Genomic DNA, 21368 nt, shown 5'->3' with positions numbered 1-21368 from the left:
GCTTAAATAGGTCATATACTTTAGATGCCAAGTGTCCATGGCAACATGGAGGCTGGAGTGGTAGAGGTAGTGGAGAGGTAGATTTAGAATAGGCTGCTCTTCTTCCCACAACTCTCAGGAAACAGCTCAAGACAGTCTTGACACAGTTTGTAACTAAAAAGGAATGGGGGGACAGAAAGAAATAGGGGAGAGAAAGGGAGAAGCAGTGGGAGAAGGAGAGGGAGAAGGAGAGGAAGAGGGGGAAAGAGAGAGAAAGAGAAAGAGAGAGAGAGAGAGAGGAGACAGAGACAGAGACAGAAAGAGGAGAGAGAGAGACAGATACATAGTCAATAGACAAAAAACATTTATTAAGCACCTACTATGTTCCAGGCACAGCCCTCCTGGCTTCTCAACCAACACGAGGACTCTGTCATCTCACAATATAAGCCCCAAGCCCTGAGTCACACATGATTTGTTGGAACGAGGAATTGCAGCTCAGCCCAGAGCATTCTCCATTGGATGGCCCCAATAGTCCAACTCAATCTCACTATCTATGGATGAGAAAAATTAAGGCCTGGGCAGCTGGATTGTCTTGCAAGGGTCATCTAAAAAGCAACAGAGCTGGCTTTAGAGCTATGGTCTAATCTATCCATTATCCTCACCATGGTGTAGTTGAAAGAACATTGGATTTTGTTACATATTTCCCAATTACATTTTAATTTGATTGGGGCAGCATTGGGGAATATTGTGGGCCACACTGGCCTCCTAAGCAGAGTGTTTGCCACCTATACTTCACAGTTCTAAACCCTACAAACTGTGAACCATATTTTGAACCCCCATCACCTGAGAAAGACCTAAAACCTGGATTGGCCAATCAGGAGAAAGACATTTTGGCCCACTATGAGCTTAACCTACCAAAATGCTTTGTGTGCTGTGGTGTATCAGACATGCTTTCCTTTGCTCTCTAAGTGAACCCAAAATGCCCTTTGCTGTGTCAGCAACTACAAGGCCAGATGAAGCTTATCAGGAGCATTCTTCTTTTTATGACTGTTCAGGGCACCATTTTGAATAATGAGACTTTTTCTTATCTTGGTACTTTATGGACACATGTTATGTTATGTTATGATATATATGTATATGTATATGTACATATAGTCATATTAATGATAAAAGAAACACAGACATCCTAGATCTATAATTTCAATTGGCACCTTGACATTCTCTTATCTTATTGTATTTGCAATCTATCCCAATTAAGAAATTCCTTTCTCATATTATGGAAACTATATGGAGCCTCACATATGGAGACTATAATTTTGGCTGACACAGGCATCCTGAGCAAGGAAGAGTGGGAGGGGTGAGAGGGAGTCGCTCTGAAGATTATAAGGTCCCCTTTGTCTATATGTCCTTGGGCTCATTTTCCACAATGGTCTGCCATGCAAATCTCTGTATGCATGTTTCACCAGTTTTGAAAGAAATAATCATGCACATACAGCCTAATTTTTTTTGTCTTTCTTAGAATGAACTCAGTAATGGTTGACAAAACATAGGCAGCTAGGTAGTACAGTGAATACAGGAGTCTGAATGATCTGAATTCAAATCCAGCCCAAGACACTTACTAGCTATGTGATGCTGGGCAAATTTCTTAATCTCCGACTTCAAATGCAAAATGAGTATAAACAGTATCTACCTCCCAGGGTTGTTGGAGGATTAAATGAAATATATTTGTGAAGTGTTTAGCACAGGATGGGCACATAGTACTCATTTCCTACATTCCTTCCTACAAACATATGAGATCCAAGGACTTCTCTCTCATTATTGAGATTCAACTTTAAATTCAGTTATGTACAAGGCATGGTACTGGGTATTGGGTATGCGAAGATAAGATGAAAAACCATCCCTGATCAGGAAGAGCTAATGTTCTCCTGGAGGACACAATTAAGTCCCAGAGAGGTAAATAACCCAAGGACAGAGAAACTACTAAGAAGCTGAGGATCAAGAAAGGCTTAGCACCAGAGGAGAAACCCAAGTATAGCCTCAGAGGAAATTAGGGATTCTGAAAGGTGGAAATAAAAACAAATGCCTCCATCCTGGTGGAGGCATTCCAGTGTGCCTGGAGGTTAGAAATGCCAAGTCAAATATAGAGAACAGTTCAGGTTGTCTAGAACCTAGAGTGGGTAATGGGAAATGACTGAAATCAGTGATAAAACACTTATTAATCATTTACTATGTACTGAATGTTTTGTTAAACACTGGTGATATCAATGCAAAAAGAGAAAGTTCTTGCCCTCAAGGAGCTTACATTTTAATAGAGGAGTGGTGGTCTAGGAAGGGCATTTTGGTTAGGAAAGTTACAGCAATAGTGAGTGAAGACATTTCAGTTGTTCAGGCATTTTTTCAGTCCTTGGTAGAGTCTGGAGTGGTTTGCCATTTCCTTCTCCAGCTCCTTTTACAGATGAGGAAACTGAGGCAAACAGGGTGAAGTAACTTGTCCAAGGTCACACAGCCAGTAAGTGTCTAAGACCAGATTTAAAGTCAAGAAGAGGACTCTTCCTGACTCCAGGCCTGATACTTTATCTACTGTGCTGCTTAGCTACCCTGGGAATGAAGAAATATGGGAATAGGTTACCATGGCTGTCTACCTGGAGAAGAAGGTAGAAGCCAAACTGTGAAAGTATTTAAATACCAAATGGAGGAGTTTGTATTTTATCCTAGAGGCAATAGAGAGTTACTAAGGCTTCTTGAGAAGGGCAGTGACTTTGTGCTTTTGGCAGAAGCATGGAGGAAAGACCAGAGAGGGAAGAGACTGGAGGCTAGGAGACTCAGAGACTCTTGCAAAAGCCCAGGTAAGAGATGAGGAGGCCCTAAACTAGAGTGGTGGGCTTGTGAATCAATAGAAGATGAGTGGTAGTGAGGAAAGTTACAGGTGTGGCAAATAGAGAGATAGTGGCAGAGATTGCTGCCTACCTGGTAAGGTTGGTTGGGGTAGTATTAGCCAGTAGGAAGAGGGTGAGAGGTAGAGGGAGGAAGAATCAGCAAGGTTGGCAGCTGTTTGGATGGGGGGGGATGAGGGAGAGAGAGAGGGGTAGAGGAAGACTGGAAGATGGTAAATGACTGGGAGGATAATGGTACCCTCAATAGAAACAGAAAAATATGACGGAAGGATAGGTGAAGGATAGGTTTGGGACAGAGTGGGGAAAGATATCGAGTTCTGTTTCGGATTTCCCACTGTGATCCCTATCTGGAAATTTAGTGAACAAAATTGTCATATTCACAGAGTCACAATAATTGATTAGACAGTAAAAAGTGCCATCAGCTGGTTGTTTTATCAACACAAGCCTTCCCAGCCAGTTGGAGTTTCTTGTAACTATATCCACTGGTTTTATTTTCAATACAGCAGGGACTGGCTTGCCTTGTAGTAATTTGGGCACCATGTGGGTACAGCTGGGAGGGGAGGGGTTGAGGCAGCTCCAATCTCTGCTCAGGCTCTACCCCTCCTGCCTCTGTCTGACAATCTCATCCCTCAGGAGGGTCACTCTGTTTCTAGTCTAGGGCTCAGTGGTTGGCAGACTTCACCAAACATCCAGCAGTATACAGTGAGTAGGTGTTGATGGGTTCCCCTGTGGCCATTTCATGGTCCACTTCTTTCCTACTGGGGCCTGGGGATGAGATGCTGGCATTGTGATTGTTTCTGATGGTCCTTGTCCCCACTGCTGCTATCGCTTTGGCTGTTCCTCGGTGCCAGACACCTCACCCACATAGTTCCTGCTCCTGGCCCCAGCCAGCATCCCAGGGAGCAGACAGACAGCTGGGGGAGCTGGCGGACAGCTCATCTCCTGTTTGCCTTCCATAGTACTCCTGGGCTAGACAAAGAGCGAGCAAAGAAAAGGAAGGAGGAACATTCATTTCAATTATTCTCAAAGAGACTGTTTCAAGGTTTTCTGGTCTGTATGACTGGAATCTGTAAGACAAAAGCAGGAAAGGCCTTGCTCATCCCCAAACCTCTCCATAGTCACGATATGCTAATACGTAATATTTATGGCAGAGATAGGCATGATATGAAAGATGCAGGCACATTTTGGGGCATTTTCTCACTCCCTAGGACTAGAGCAACCACCTAGAAAACCAGGTTACATGTATTCGTACTATCCTTTCCCTTCCCCCACCAACTGGCTCACCATTTGAAAGCATGAAACATGCTGAATTATGGGATTATGGATTTGGGGTGGAAGGGATCTTAGAGGCTAAATCCCCTTATTTTACAGCAGAGGAAACAGGCCTCTAGGAGTCAGCAGCTTCTAGAACTATATTTGTGTTTCAAATGGAATGTAATAGAGTACTTTCTTATTTTTGAGAATAATTTGTGTAGTTTTGGGTATTCCAGTTATCTGTGTTTGTATCTTAAGCTTCTACTGGACTATAAGCTCCATGAGGACAGGCATCACATCTGATCTAAACCCTGTGATTCCCAGGACAGTGCATGTACAATAAATGTTTATCAATGAATGAATGATTTCTACCTAGAGCCTGCTATCATCCTTAGCCCTAAAGAACAGAGGATCATAGATTGTAGAGCAGGAGGGAATCTCTGGGGACATCATGTCCAACCCTTTCATTTTACAGCTGAGGAAACTGAGGTCACTTGTGTCACACATTTAGTAAAATATCAGAGGTGGGGTTCGAACCCAGGACTTTTAATTTTATAGATAATGCTCTTACCCCTTGTACCGCATTGCCTGAGTAAGGAGTTCATACCTGTTGTCCTGGTCATGAACAGTCTTTCCTGATGGCATCTCATGGCAACCCTGTAAGGTGTGTGTGTGTGTATGTATGTTTGTCTTTCATTCTCAAAGAGGACCATGACATCAGGGAAATGATGACATGACCTGCAGTTGACATCGATTTGCATGAGGGAGGGCTGTGCAAGGTCACCAGCCTCACTTTCTCCTCCAGAGCCATCTGGGTCCAGTGGTCTGATATTCACCAGGATGACTGGAGGTGGCCCAGGATGCATTGTGAGACCCTGCACTTTTTGGCTAAGGTCTTTCTCAGGTTCTCACTTTGAGTGAGGTAATGCCCATTCAGTGGATAGGCCTCTTTAAGAAGTGAATTTTGGGGAGGCAATTGGGGTTAAGTGATTTGCCTAGGGTCACACAGCTAGTAAGTGTCAAGTATCTGAGGCTGGATTTGAACTCAAGAAGGGCAAGTGCTCTATCCGATGCACCACCTAGTTGCCCCACCCTGTAAGGTAGATACTACAGGACCCACTGCTTTTTCCTCTATGCAATACTGCCCCCCAACAGTTAATCAACTAGCATTTATTAAGTGCCTACTGTATATTAAGCACTATGCAAGGTCTGAGCAGGGGAGGTTATTACTGATCTGGAAAGGGTTCTTGAAAGAGGTGCCATTTGACTATGACTTGGTAGGTGGTCGCATCAATTTCTGGGATTTAAATGATCATCTCTAAGCAGATGATTCTCAGATCTATTAATCCAGCCCTCACCTCTTTCCTGACCTCAAGTATCGTATTTCTACTTACCTATTGAACATCTCAAACTTGATGATCCATAGACACCTCAAGCCTAGCATTCTCAAAATGAAATCTCAATCCTCCCTTCTACTGAACTTGCCTGTTACTACTGAGGACATCACCATCATCCCAGTCACCCATGCTTGCAACCTAGGTGTCAGCCTGGACTCCTCTTTTGTACTCACCCCACAGTCCAGTCTTTTGTAAAGCCCTACCTTTGCTTCCTTCAAAATATTCCTATCTTATGTCCTCCCCTCTCTACCTGCAAACCCACCACCATCATCTCCTTATGCCTGGACTCTTTTCAATGCTTCCTACTCCAGCCTACCCTTCACTCAGCCACCCAAGTGATCTTCCTAAATTGAAGTTCTGAGCATATTAAACACCTCCCTCCCCATTCAATAATCAACGGTGGTTTCCTATTAATGACAACTAGCATTTATGTAGCCCTTGGAGGTTTATAACACTCTCACATCACCCTTGCTACCATTATTCCCGTTCTGTAGATAAGGAAACCAAGGCAGAGGGAGGCTGAGTCACACAGCAAGTCAACAACTGGAAGCAAGATTTGAATTCAGATCTTCCTGACTCCAGGTTCAGTGCTCTCTCCTCCAAGCCACCTATTCGCCTATTATCTCCAGGATTCAATATCAACTCTCCTGTTATTCTTTCAAAGGCTTACACAACCTGATCCCTCTCTAACTTTCCAGTTTTCTCACATTTCGTTCCCCTCCAAGACCTCTATGACACAGTGACACCAGCCTCTTGGTTCTTCCTCATACTTGACCCTCCATCTTCAGGCTCAGAGATTTTTCAGTGGTCATCTCTCATACCTGGAATTCTCTCCCAATTCTCCTCTGCCTCCTCCCTTCCTTCAAGACTCAACTCAGATCACATCTTCTGCAAATACGTAAAACATCTAAGCAGCTAGGATGATGCCATAGCGCGCACAACACCAGGCCTGGAGTCAGGAAGATCTGAGTTCAAGTCCGGACTCAGATACTTCCTAGCTGTGTGATGCTGGAAAAGTCACTTAACCTCTGTCTGCCTCAGTTTTCTCATCTGTAAAATGGGTAGGCTGGTTGTGAGGACAAAATGAGATAGTAATTGTAAAGTGATTTGCAATTCTTTTTATTCCCCCTCCCCCCAAGGCAAACAGGGTTAAGTGACTTGCCCAGGGTCACAAAGCTAGTAAGTGTCAAGAGTCTGAGGCTGGATTTGAACTCAGGTCCTCCTGATTCCAGGGCTGGTGCTCTATCCACTGAGCCACCTAGCTGCTCCTATGCTTCGCAAGTCTTAAAATGCCATATGTATGCTAATTGTCATCATTATTATATTTTAAACAGACAAGGAAACAGGTTCAGAGATGAAATGATGTGCCCCAGGACACTGTTTCAACAATCTTGCTAGCAGCTACTGTGGCTGTGTCAAACCAACAACAACCAGCTCACAGAATGCTGCAAGCCCAGGTTCTTTTGATCTGCTTTACTAAGGAAAGCAACATTAAGGGCTTAACAATCTTACTTTAATCCAGCATACGGACATCATTCACTTAGTTGAGGGGAAAAAGCCAGCACCCTGAACTTCAGAGCAAATACAAACAAATTACAAACATATATTTGTGAACAGACCAAATAAAATTCATAGTTACCAAGGAACCATCAACATATGAGTTCAGCCAGGAGCTTGACAAGGCAGGCTCAGAGTCACGCGCCATTCCTGCCGTGGCTCAGAGCTCCAAAACGGAAAGCCAATCTCTGCGTTTATATATCTTGTTCAGGGTCAAAGGTGAGTCACACTTGCGACTCACCCATGTGACCTAAAATCGTCACAAAACCATGACTTAAACCCATGTGGTCTAAAAGGCTCTGATGTCACAAACATGTCACTTAAACCTATGTAAGCTAGGCTTTCCCTTGAGGCAAGGAGGTCATCAAGGACCCCTAATTTAATCAAGGAAACAAAGGCCAAACTCTTCCAGGGCACTTGGTTGAATAAGTGCCAAGAGCCCATCTTGATTCCCAATATAGACACACAGCTAAAAAGAATCCAGAACCAGACCCCAGGCTTCCAAGTCTGAATCCTGTAATTTTTTCCACTTTTGGGCTGCTTTGATGGATGAATGCAACATGATTAGTTGATGTATTGAGCAATTAAATCTGACACTTCTCCATCCATCAAACCCTCACTGCTGGCAGCCCTGTCTTGTCCTTGGGTATCCATTGTTTCAGAGGTGCAGTGGGCCTCCTTGGGGTTGGGGAGCTTCCCATTATTAATGGGTATGATTACAATCTGTCCTTCCAGCTTGGAACATCTCAATGCTCTAAAGAAATCCCAGTTCATGGCTGGAAATGGGGGTCCAAGGATTTGAGTTCAAATCCTGTTGCTGTCTCTGACACCTGTGTGACCCTGGACAAGTCACTTATGTGCCTTGTTGCTTGTGTTTTACCCAGGGTCACACATCTAGTACACCCAAGTTTATCCTTGAAGGCTTGACTTCCTCCCACCAAACAGAAATTGGAGAAGTTCAATAGATTAGATTATGTCCCAAAATATACATGGATGAATGAGGTCTCTCACTGTAAGTGAGATCTCATTTGAATTGAGAGAAGCCCTAATTGCACCTAAAGTGAAATCTTCCCAAGTCTCTAGGGTGGCAGGCTAGAAATCAGGGACACATTGGAGTACTGACTCCCCTACATGTTTGCCAGTTCTCATATTCTTTTTTTCTCTTTCCATGGCTCTCTCCCCAAAGAGAGTCTGGAACCACCTGTATGTCTCTCTCTCTCTCGAATCAGGAAAGATGAACATGTTTCCTCCCCTTGGTTCTCTTGACAATCCTGCCCCTTACATAGGCAGACAATGAATCATCATTCCCTCCACTGATCCAGAATCATGCCTAAGCAGCCATATGAAAACAAAGGGCCAGGAAAGTTAATTTGCTCAAGGTCACACAGCTAGTAAGTAATTGAAGTAGGATCTGCTATCTGACCCCAAAGCCAGCGTTCTTTCTGTCACATCTCGTCACACTGTTGTCCGAGCATTTCATGGTCTTTTTTCTCAAGCATCCCTTGCCTCTCCAAGTTGTATCCTAGACCTATAAAAACCTTTGAAACTTGGGTTGTCAATAGCAGACCCATGTGTCTGCAGTGGGGCTTACAATTCCAAGGCTAGTATTGTTCCCTCCATACTCTATTGCCTCTTGACTTTCATAGCGTTGTGTTTCTCAAGTCCTCTGGGGATAGGCAGCAAATTTGAAGCTTAGATCATAGGTTTCCAGTACTGGAAGGCTCATTTCTTTTTGGTGGGAGCCATATCCTGCATGCTGGGAAAAGCACCTGAAAGTTTGGAAAATAAAGCTAGCTTTCCACTCCTCAACCAGACAGCAAAGGACACAGAGTGACTGATGGGAAGTGGTCACCATGATTTAGATGAGGCCTGAGTTGACATGGTAACAAGAACCAGTGTGATTCAGCTTGGACAGGTGCTAGCCTGACCTACCCACTATGCCTGAGAGCTGGACCCTGGTCATTTTTCTTCCTTTTTGGAAGGCATGAAAAAATCCCAATGATGAGGAAGTTGAAAGAGGAGGGGAGAGGAAGCTGTCATTACAGAGGCCTATGGCTAAGCTTAGTCATACCCAGGCCTAGGACAGAATAGTCCTCTTGATTCCCTCCCTTCTCCATTCCCAGTTTTTGGTTTGTGATCACAGAATCATCGCATCTCAGAACTGGAAAAGACTTCGGAGGGTGTCTAATTCAATCCAAACCTGAACAGGAACCCCAATATAGCCTCTCCATTATCCCTACTCCCTTACCCCCTAGTCTTTTCTTTTCATGTTAAACAGAGGGCATATTCAAAGAATTATTTCAGTGGAATAATTAATGACTAAAACTGTAACCCAATTAACCTACCAGTTATTACCTAAATTTGAGATTCTGTTTCCTTCCTCTGTTACTTAACTCAAGCTGTCCCTCATGCCTGGGATGCCCTTTCTCCTCACATCTGCCACCTAGAATCCCAATCTTCCTTCATGATTCAATTTGGCAGCCATTTCTTGTATGTTTTGTGTCCTCCCTCTACCCTCTTGGAATGGAAGCTCCTTAGGTGTAGGGATAGTTTCATTTCTGTCTTCACCTCTCCATTACCTAGGACCCAAGGACAGCTCCCAGCACACAGCAGGTGTTTAATAAGTGTTTATTGATGGATGAATTGACAAATTCCTTATTCTGGCATTGAAAGCCCTCCATAATTAAACCCTAACTTATTTTTTTCTTCTATCTGGGCCCACTTCATTTCTACAATTTTGCATAGAATATCTTATTTCACCTTCAGAACAACTCTAGGAGGTATGTGGAACATAATTTTCATTCCCACTTTACAGATGAAGAAAACTGAGGCCTTCTCAGAGACGTTAAGTTTAGTTCAGTTCTATAGATTATTTGTTAAATATCTCAATAAATGCATATTGATAGATTAGAGAATTTTTCCATGTATTTTTGCTTTGGTATCCTTAGTACCTAATATAGTTCTTGACACATCATAGGTGTTTAATACATGCTTGCTGATTATCAATTGGTTTTATCCCAAGCCTTTCAACACAGGATGTTGAATATAGTAGGTGCATAATAAATGCTCATTAACTATCTTGAATTTTATCCCAAGCACTTAGCACAAGGTGTTGGGAATAGTAGGTGCTTAATAAATGCATATGGTTATCTATTATTTTTTATCCTAAACATTTAGCACAGGATGTTGAATATGATAGGTGCTCAAAAATGCTCATTAATTATCCTGAATTTTATCTCAAGCACTTAGCACAGGCTGTTGAATGTAATAGGTGCTTAATAAATGCTTGTTGCTTATCGATTCATTTTTATCCCAAACATTTAGCGCAGGATGTTAAATATAGCCGGTCCTTGATAAAGGCTTCATTACTGATCAATTTTTATCCCAAGCACTTTACACAGGGAGTTGACTATATTAGGTGCTTAATAAATGTTTGTCAAACTGAATTGAATTAAGAAACCTGTAAATAACACAGCTTATTGGTTTTATATGAAATCATTTGTTATTCTTATTTGTATATTTGAGTGTTTGTGTTTGTTGATGGTTATTAAGCTTAGAATAAATTTAAACACAAGTGAAAATAATAATTCTTATGCTCTTAGTGTGAGAAATGGGCATTATAAACTGCAGGCTCGTAGAAATGACAATTCTTCTTATTATAAATTATGATTTATAATTATTTATTATGATAAATTATTATTATTTCTTTATCAGACTTCTGGGCTCAGAGGGAATGGGAAATAGGACAGGTAAGTTTTGATGGTGATGGTGAGGGAAGTGGACAGTCAGACAATGTCTGGAGCATATGGTATTGTTTGGAGGTGGTGGCTTTTTGGGTAGTGTCAGAATAAGGGCTCTGGGGGCCCAGGAGACACCGTGTGGTCCCTAGGGTCTTGGCAGAGGGTAAGGGTGGGGGTGGGGTAGGATTAGGCCAGTGGTTAACATTTGTCCACTTTGCCTTTGTTAACGCCAGCTTCCTTCCACAACCTCTGACAGCATCCCCTTGCCAAAATCCAGTTTAAATTACTTGAGTTTTATCCCCACGTTTAATTTCGTTTCCACTCCCTGATAGGCTCCCGGAGTTTGCAAATAGAGACCCAGCTTGGGGATGTTAAATGACTGCACTTGGGTCAGGCCGAGGGCTGCTGCCAAAGAGGGCACTGCGCTCTCCGCAGCCATATGGCTCCGGGTGGCGACTGGAGATGTGAGCGCACCGACTGTCCTGAGCCAGAGCTCTGGTGGGAGTGAAAGGGGGCGGGGTGAAGAGGGGACCCTTTAAATGCCACAGTAGTGAGAGTCACAAAAGCTGTGGCGTCACTGACTCCTCCATTAACTTCCCTTTCCAAGGAAGCCGTGAGGAGTGATTAAAGGATGGATGTCAAACTCTTCCCGTTATTTATTTTGCTATAAAATGGGTATTTTTCAAGGTAACACACATCAGGAAGGCTCCGAAGAGTTTCACACCTGACAGTCCATATTTCTCCGAGCGGACACTCCTCCCATGCAAACTCTACCTCCGCCTGCCAATTGATTGATAATGTATCCTTCAGCTTGGCATTTTGTGCCTTTCATGTTTCCCTGAGTACCCTATGGAGCTTCCTGGCCCGTATCTTTTCCGGGATGACAGCTGATAGAGAGTGACTTCCTTGCATGTTCAAGGCTGTTTATTTTCAGTCTCCTCCTTCATCCCCCTCCCCCTTGCATTTTGTACTTGGTTAAACTACAATGGCCTGTCCTTGGCCTTGGGATAGAGCTTATCAGCTGGAAATCGTACAATGCCCTTCCAGAGAAGACTTAAAATAACAGCAGCTAACATTTAAATTGGGTTTTGAGGTTTGCAAAGCGACTTACAAATGTCATCTGATTAGATTCTCATTAAAAACCCTGGGAGATAGGTGCTATTATTATCTCCCTTTTATGAATGAGGAAACTGAGGCAAACAGAGGTTGAGTGACTTACCCAGGGTCACAGCGCTACTAAGTGTTTGTGGCTGGATCTGAAATCAGCTCTTCCGGATTCCAAATACAGCACTCTATCCCCTGCCCCATCTAGCTGTCCCTCACTTGTTTCCCTGGCAGTGCAAGTCAAAACATCACCCTCTTGATGTCATTGGTCCTCTTTGAGAAGGAAGGACCAACAGCAACAGCAACAAGAGCGATATGGAAACCTAGAGAGGGCAGTCTTTCACTATAACAAGCGTTCATATCTGGAGTCCATAGATTCCCTCTGAGTCCTTAGTTAGATTCCATAGAGTCTGTGAACTTGGATAGGAAAAAATGATTCTCGCTGAAATTTAGCATTTCCTTCAAATATGAATGTAGGCAAGCCATGCTGTTCTGAGACAGGGTCTGTAGATTTCACCGGATTGCCAAAGGGGTCCACGACACACAAAAGGTCAAGCATGCCTATACTATAAATATGCTGCAGTTGTGGAGCTGGAGAAAGAAATCGGTTCTGGGAACCACATTTTAGGGTGCTTGTTGACACCCTGGAGAGGACTCAGAGATGGGTAAACAGATTGGGAAGGTGACTGGAGACTATGCCTTGCAAATATTAGTTGACAGGACTAGAGATGTTTAGCCAAGAGGAGAAAAGAATTGGACAGGTATGCTTGAGTGATGGACTTGTAGACAGGAAGACTTAGGTTCAAAACCAACCTCAGACACTTACTATTTGTATGACCTGTGCAAGTCACTCAGTCTGTCTCAGCTTTCTTTCTTCATCTGCAAAATACATAACTTCTGAGGTTCCTTCTAATTCCAAGTCCTTAGGACCTGATGCTAGTATCTCAAACCTCCAGAGGGTGGCCATTCCATTTCCATTTAGAGTTTTAGGGGTAGCTCTAAAGGAGAGAGGGTGGTCTTATAGTTGTATACTGTGCTCCCTCTACTCTCATAATCAGTTGATGTCAATTAGTCACACTAAATTAACTTTTAGAAAGGGGTATTTACTAAGGTGGTATGGTAAGGACATGGTACAAAACATTATCCCCCAAAAGTCTGTGACACATTCTTCCCAAAATACATATAGAATCCAGGGGAAAATGAGTGAAAACTTAGGGAACATGTAACAAATGGTGTATTTATCCACTCTTAGAAGTCCATTTTCTGGAGTCATGAGGCAGATAATTTGGGGAAAAACATGTAGCAAATATTTGTTGAACTGGACTACATTGGATGGGACATAATCAGATGATTATGACATTAAGTGTGGAAGGATGTACTGTGGCTTCATAAGAGTCTTTCACCTGTCTCTGGGACCCTTTGAGAATCTTGAATTGCCTCCTGATGCCTCCAGCAAATTTCTAGCTCAGAAGCTCCTGTTCTGATCTGAGCTAATTTGAAATCATCAGGAAAGCAAAATTCTGTGAGTCAGTGTATTAATTTTGTTAAAATCCAAATATATCCCACTATGTTGCCTGCATTTTCTAATTTTGTAATTTTCACTGAAACAAGCTACTAAGCAAATTTGGCCCCAGCTTTTCTTCTTCGTCAGCTGTATTGTTCACCATCCTGTTAGTCGCCGGATCTCTGTGTTCTTGTCTCTCCCCCAGTAGCCCCATCTTGGAGGAAGTGTCGACTTTACCAGATGGTAATTTCCAACCTTGTACTGTTCACCATATTTGAAGATTGGCACACATTTGCAATTCCTCTCCATTTTTTGGCTCTGCCTTTTTCAAAAAAGCCAGATTCAGTTATAGCTGAATCGATGAGCTCCTTAACTGAGCTTTCTCTGTGACCTTAAGTAACATACTGACCCATGCTGGGCTTCTGTTCCCTCATCTATGAAAGGAAGGGGTTAGATTGTATGATCACTAATGTCCTTTTTAATTTTGAAGTTCTACTCTAAGGCGGTCTGTTCTAAGGTCTCTCCCCCTTCTCCCATTGCTGACATTCTCTGTTCTAAGGCTCCTTTCAGATCTGATGTTCTGTGTTCTAAGACCCTCTGGTATTTCACGTTCTAAGGGTATCCTTAGCTTTGAAATTCTATTTTCTAATGCCCTTCCTGGGCAGTCAGGTAGCACAGTGGATAGAGTGCCAGCCCTAGAGTCAGAAAGACTCATCTTCCTAAGTTCAAATCCATCCTCAGACACTTAGTAGCTGTGTGACCCTGGGCAAATCACTTACCCCTGTTTGCCTCAGTTTTCTCATCTGTAAAATGAGTAGGAGAAAGAAATAGCAAACCACTCTAGTAGCTCCGACAAGAAAACCCTAAATGGGGTCAAGAAGAGTTGGAAGTGAGTGCAAAATGACTCAACATCAAAGTCCTTCCTCACTCTGACATTCTGTGTTCTAAGGACTTTCTGTGCTCTGATGTACCATGCTCTAAGTCCTCTGAGATGTTCTGTTCTGAGCCCTCCCAGATATAACATTCTGCATGCTAAACTCTATTAGAATCTTAGTCTAGGAGTCTAATTCTCAGAGTCCCCGAAGGTTATTTCCAGGACTTAGCAGTGTTGATACATAGTAGGCACTTGATGAGCGTTTATCAATTGATCGATTTGTAGGTAAACTCAAAAGTACTGGTAGTCCTCAATAATCATCACCAACCTCTTCATCTGTCCCTGACTCACTTACCATTGCCTGAGTGGTTTGCTTGAAGGAGATAGGGCTAGAAGTGAGGCAGTGTTGGAGCTGGATAGGAGGAGGTTTCTCTTTGGTGAGGGTTGCTTTATGTAAAGACAGAAAGCTGTAATGTAAACCAAAGAGCTCTGGGTTGGGAATCAGAAGACTGGGATTTAAATTCTAGATCAGGCATGACATGACAGTTTGACCTTGTCCATGGGTATGTATCCTTCTCCATGGTACTTCCTCCTCTAGACCTTAGTTTCCTTACTGGGGTTGGATCAGATCACCAATCCTAGAATATCAGGATTAGAATGGTCCCCAACTTTAAACACCCATGTAAACCCACCCTTGAGCATGAATGCCCACCATAACACACTATCATGGAGTGCTTCCTCTCATAGGATCCCTTTTTTCCCCGATTCTCCCCAGTTGTTAGTGATCCACAAAATTACATTTAATTTGAATATAGCTTATATTTGAGAGGTAGTGCTGCACAGTGGATAGAGGGTAGGCCTAGAAGCCAGGAAGACATGGGTTCAATTCCTGTCTCTGGCTCATAGTGGCCATGAATGGGCAAATTGCTTAACTTCTCAGCATTCTAGGTAACTCTATAAGTCTCCAAGTTTTAGAGGAGGTGCCCATCCTTCACTGGTAGAGGGAGTTCACTCACCTGGGAGTTCCCTATACCACTAAAATCACAAGGTAGACCTTATCCATCTCTATATATGGTGAGATTGCACAGTTACCATGCCAGTGACATTGGTTTCCTTTCTATTCCTCTCACAAAACTCTTCATTTCTGGTCTTTATGCATTTTTATTGTCTGTGTCTCATGCCTGGAATTCTATCCCTCTTTATCTCTATCTCCTGACTTCCCTGGATTTCTTCAAGCCTCAAATACAATCTCATCTTCTCTAAGAAGCCTTTCCCAGTCCTTCTTAATGTCAGAGCCTTCCTTCTGAGATTTTCTCCAATTTATCTCTGTATCTTGTTTGTTGGTAGCTATGTGGCATGGTGTTCAAAATACTGGGCTTAGAATCAGGAAGACTCATGTTCCTGAGTTCAAATCTGACCTTAGACACTTACTATGTGTGTGACCCAGGGCAAATCACTTCACCATGTTTGCCTCAGTTTCCTCCATGAGCTGGAGAAGGAAATGACAAACCACTCCAGTATTTGTATCAAGAAAACCACAAATGGGGTCACAAAGAGTCAGACACTGAAATGACCCAACAATATCACATAGCTGGTTATGTGATGTCTCCCTCTCCTAGATTATGAGCTTCTTGAGGTTGGGGGTTATTTTTGATTTTCTTTGTACCCCCAGCACTTAACATAGTGCCTGACACATAGTTAGTGCTAAATGAATGCTAGATGACTTGACTCTCTCCCTATATGTTACATTTACTAATCTGTGAATTGGCTGAATCCACCCTGACCCTCCAGGTGAATGTTGCTCCTTGATACCACTGCCCCCCCATTATAAGCCCTGTGCCTATAGAAATTTCTGTCACATAGTGGGAAACTTCATAAATACTTGTTGAATTAAATTGAATCACAAGACACCAACATAGGTGTTGGGGGGCCTTTATTTTGCTGGGGAGATGCAATGTGGTTATGATTGAGTTATATAAATAGCCAGTCCCTGAGCTCAGCCTAGAGGAAAGCCAGGTATTCTCAGTAGTGGAGGTGAGAAGGCATTTCCACCTGTCATTCTTATTCTGTTCAATTTTGGTAGCATTACTCTTTCATGGATGTTGCTATTCCAACCCCAGCCTGGTCCAAGGTTGGCCTTTACTTGGTGTACAGGAAGTCCCACCACCCCCTCCACAGCTGACTTTATGAGCAATCTGAATTCTGCACTGGGGGGATTTCTTAGGAAAAGAAGAGGTCAGCCAGCCTTCACTCGAAGACCCCCAGTAAAGGCAGACCACTCCAGTCTCAGACAGTTTCATTGCTACAGAGTTTTGGCTGACATAGATCCTCAATCTGCTTCTTGGCAACATCCACCCAACACTCCTTCCTAGTTTTTCCTTTGGGGAATCAAACAAAACAAGTCTAATCTCTCTCTCTCACATGACAATCCTTCAGATACTTGTAGGCAGCTGTCATATTCTCCTCTAAATCCCCTCTTCTCCAAGCTAAACATTCCCAGTCAGTTAGTCCATCAACAAACATTTATTGAGAATTTTCTATGTGCCAGGCACTGTGCGTGAACCTAAGCCCTTTACCCTCTTCATCTAAAGGATCATGGATTTAGATCTGGAAGGGACCTTAGAGACCATAAAGTTCAACCTCCCTCCCCCATTTTACAGATGATTAATCTGAGGCACATAGGAATTAAGTGATTTAGCCAGCATTACACAGATAGGGGCTGGATTTGAACTCAGAACTCCAAGGCCAGGGCTCTAGTTTCTATGCCACCTTGCTGCTATTGACTCTTCTGGATGTCCTCTACCTTACTGATGTTCTTCCTAACCCATAGTCCTCCAGATATGGTCTGACCAGGGAGCTATCACCTCCTTTGTTCTAGACTGTATTCCTCTCCTAAGGAAACCTAATGTCATTCCCATTCTGATTGCAATTCTTGCTTTCCTGCAGCCTGATTTCATGTGGTTCTAGCCTAATTTCTTTTCGTGGACAAGTATGGGGGCTATGAGTGATAATCGTGCTTTCCCTGGGGATTATCAATTCCTTAATCTCTGGATGTGTTTTGGTTCTGATTTTCCAAGTCCCTCTTGAAGGTCAATTAGTGTGTTGAGTAGATAGGTGTAGTCTGGTAATGATTCCAGATTCCTGATTTATTGTCTCCATTTTTCTCACTAAAGACAGCTGTGAAGAATGAGATCAGAGGCACCTCAGCCATCCCAGAGATCTCATTCATTTGAGGCTCCTCCTTATTGATTAGCTAGCCCTTTTCTTGTTAGGATTATTTTTCTTTTTTCTTTCTCTTCCCCTTTTCTATTGTCACAGCCCTTCCTTTGCTATTCTGTCTACATGTTTCTAGGGAGGCTTTTTTCTTAAACTTTCAATTATCAGCCCTTCCACATGTGTAGGGGAGAGAGAGAGAGACAGACAGACAGACACACACACACAGAGACAGAAAGACAGACTGACAGAGAGACAGAGAGATGGACAGAGACACACACACACATAGAGAGAGAGGCAGAAAGATACAGAGACAGACAGACACAGAGAGAGAGAGAGAGAGACAGAGAGAGACAGACAGACAGATAGAGAGAGAGAGAGAGCTAATGGTGATCCCATCAACAGAGGACCCAACTAGGTCATCTGTGGTAAAGGCTATAAACCTATAGTAGTGAGGAAATTCATGGGATCACCACTTTAGAGCTGGAAGGAACCTTAGAGGACATCTAATTTCTAAGTTGTAAAGTGATTTCAGTGTAAGCCACTGGTGAGATCATAGATATTGGAAGTATTGACATTTTTATGCATGAGAATTCTGCTCTTCATCTCTCAGAGAAGTGAAGTGGCCTTCTCAGAGTCACACAGCTAGTCAGTGTCAGAGCTAAGATTCAATCCTAGATCTCTCTTGATGCCACCATTCTTTTTACCATTCCATAAGCACCCCCTGGCTATTTCCCCTTAAAGCAGCTCATATCTTTATGGGCTTTCTTGGCTAAGAAGTTGGTACCAGATCCTAGTGTGGCAGTCTAAGTTGAGTCCACAGAAAGAGAGAGAGCCAAATCCGAGATGGTGAACGTAGAGAAGAAAGGGAGTGGGAAAGGCAAGGGCTTTAGAAAAGAGCAGAGGCTATGAACATGCCTCAAGCCCTGCACTCTTAGATAATGCTGATACATATTGGTAGATAGATTTTTCTGTACTGGTGAATTCTCTATGTGGATAAAATTAGAGGCAGTGTAGTTCAGTGGGCAGAACAATGGACTTGGAACCAGAGGCCCTGGGCTGAAATCCTACCTCTACCACTTACTTCTTGTTTGACCCTTGCCAAGTGAGTTCAGCTTCCTGAGCTTCAGTTTCCCTATTTGTAAAATGAGAGGGGTTGACTAGATGGTCTCTAAGGTCCCTTGCAGATTGAAATATCTGATCTTATGATCCTGTGAATCACCTAATGTTTTTTAATGTCAAAACAAGGCTCAGGTGCTTGGATAACAGGACCATGGATGTGTCAGATTTTCTTCTGGCCCAGTTGGCATGTCTCCTAACGAAAGTACAAATGACGGTAATGAGAAGTTTCTTCCTGATTAACGCTTTGCCTTTTTAACAGAATGTCTTGGAAGGGGTCTCAAGGAGAACATCAAGGCCCTTCTTGTGAACTTTGGCAGGCCCTTCCCTTTCTTCCACAGTACCACCCAGAGGGGAAGGCCAATCTGGCCCTTTGATTAATTAGTTCTCTCTGGGAAGATACAGAGAGGATTGTCCCGCAGGAACAAGGCAAGAAGAAAATGAAGAAATGGGATGGTTAATTTTCAGCCATTACTTTGGAGCCCAAACTCCTTTCCTGCATCAATTTAGCTATTATTTCAAAAACTAATTAATCTTCACTCAGGCAGCTCCAAGGGACCTGTGTTTAGATAATTAACAGCCCATGGATTATGAAAAGTCTTACTTTCCAATTCAGCTACAGTGCTTGGCTGGAAGAACACTTTCAGTATCATTGTGCTTAAGACCCTCTTCATCAATTCATCATTTTTTGACAATTAGAAGCAAATAATTAGCCATGATGGATTTTGCTTGCTTGCTTTCAACTCAAATGATTTTCTTTCCCCCTCCTCTTGTTCTTAAGCTATCTCTGTGCGTCTTTGACTGCCTTTGGAGATAATCATATTGTGTTGGGGTGTAGTGGGCTTAGTGGAAATCATCCAAAGAAAGAACATTTTGGGTTTACCTTTCTGAGGAGCTCGGAGGAGCCTTACCTTCGGAGGCAGGGCTCAGAGTGGATAGGTCTCTTTCCTTTCACTAATCCAATGAGCAGCAGTCTCAGTGCCATGAAGCTTCTCACGGAATGCTGAAAGAGGCATCATAACATCATGAATAAACTGTTGGATGAAAAGTCAGGAAGACCTGGGTTCAAATCCTTCCTCTGACTCTAGTTGTGTGACTTGAAACAAGTCACTGAAACTCCCTCGAAATTCATGGGTTCCATGAACTGAAAGTGAGGGGTGTGGACTATGTGGTCTCTGAGTCCTGTCCAGTTCCAGAATCATGATCCTATAGACCCCACCTTCATCAGTTATGTGTTTCACTCTCCTCATCTATGGGTGATACCTGTAGTCTCTACCTCACAGGGTTTTGGGGCTTCAAATGTCTGTAAAGTGTTTTGCAAATCATAAAGTATTGTATCCGTCATTTAATTTGATTTGCACCAGAGGAATGTACCAAGGGCAGGGAGGAATTGAGAGATAACATCTCTTGCCACAGAGTAGCAAGCAACCTTAGAGGTACCTTAAGAGGAATCCAATCTACATTGTAGCTGATAGTTGGTCATTCACTTGAAGACCTTCTGTGAAAGGGGAACCTACCACCTTGTTTTGGGTTTTTGACTATGAATAGGCTTCGGCTACTGAAGGATCCTATATATAAAGCATCCCATTAATTCCATCAGTGGGGTTAAGAGGGACTTAGACAAGCTGGAGGGCAAAAAGGATGGTGAAGTGCTTTGCCTTTATATCATATGAAGACTGGTTGAAAGAGCTGAAAATGCTTATAAGAAGCAGCTTGGCAGCATAATGTATAGAATGCTGAGTTTAGAATCCTGAGTTCAAATCCAGCCTCACACGTTTAATGGCTGTGTGGCCCTGTGAAAGTCACTTAACCACTCTGCCTCAGTTTCCTCATCTGTAAAATAAGGATTATAATAGCACTTACTTTACAGGGTTGTTGCAAGATCAAATAACATAATATTTGTAAAGTGCTTTACGAATCTTAAAGTACCATATATATGCTACTATTATTCTGGAGAAGTAAAGACTGGAGGAGTGAGGAATGGTAGCTGTTTTTAGGTATTTGAAGGGATGTCAGGCAGAAGATGGATAACCTGCTTGCTCCCAGAGGCCATGCCCGGGTAGGGTGGATGGAGGTTGCAAGATGGCAGATTTAGGCTTGATGACAGGAGGAACTTCCTCATAATTAGAGATAATACTCCCCAAAGTGGAATGAGCTTCCCCAAGATCTGGGGAGGTTCTTCCTCCCCTAGAGGTCTTTAAGCAGAAGTGGGCTAGATGCCCACTTGTTACAGTTATATTGTGTTATACTGTGTTGTAGTAAGGTTCCCTTTCAGGTGTGGATTGGACTAGGTGGCCACTGGGCCACCTTAAATCTTAAATCTGTGATTCCCAGACAGTGGTCGTTCCCAACAAGTGGCTTTCGTTCATGACCTTTGGTGATAAGAGATGTTCCATTCCTCAAAGCCCTCTTCTCCATTCTTTTAAATACTTGAACGTAGCTACCATTCCTATTTCTGCTCCTTCCTCTCAAATCTCTCTTTGTCCAGGTTAAACAGCTCACGTTACTTCTACTAATTCAGTGCATGAGTTGAATGAGAAGAGAACTTGGGTACTTGGAATGGATTGCCAAGGGAGACTGTAAAATTTTGTTCCCTAGACACTAAGTCATCAAATTTTAGAGCTGGGAGGCACCCTAGAACCTAGAATGTCAGAGCCCAACACTTAGAATGTTAGCTCTGGAAGGACCTTAGAGAGCATCTTCTAGTGAATGCTTCTTAAACTTTCCACTCAC

This window comes from Trichosurus vulpecula, chromosome 1, assembly GCF_011100635.1.
Source record: "Trichosurus vulpecula isolate mTriVul1 chromosome 1, mTriVul1.pri, whole genome shotgun sequence".
In the NCBI taxonomy this organism is placed as follows: Eukaryota; Metazoa; Chordata; class Mammalia; order Diprotodontia; family Phalangeridae; genus Trichosurus; species Trichosurus vulpecula.
Note: the sequence above shows the minus strand (reverse complement) of the source record.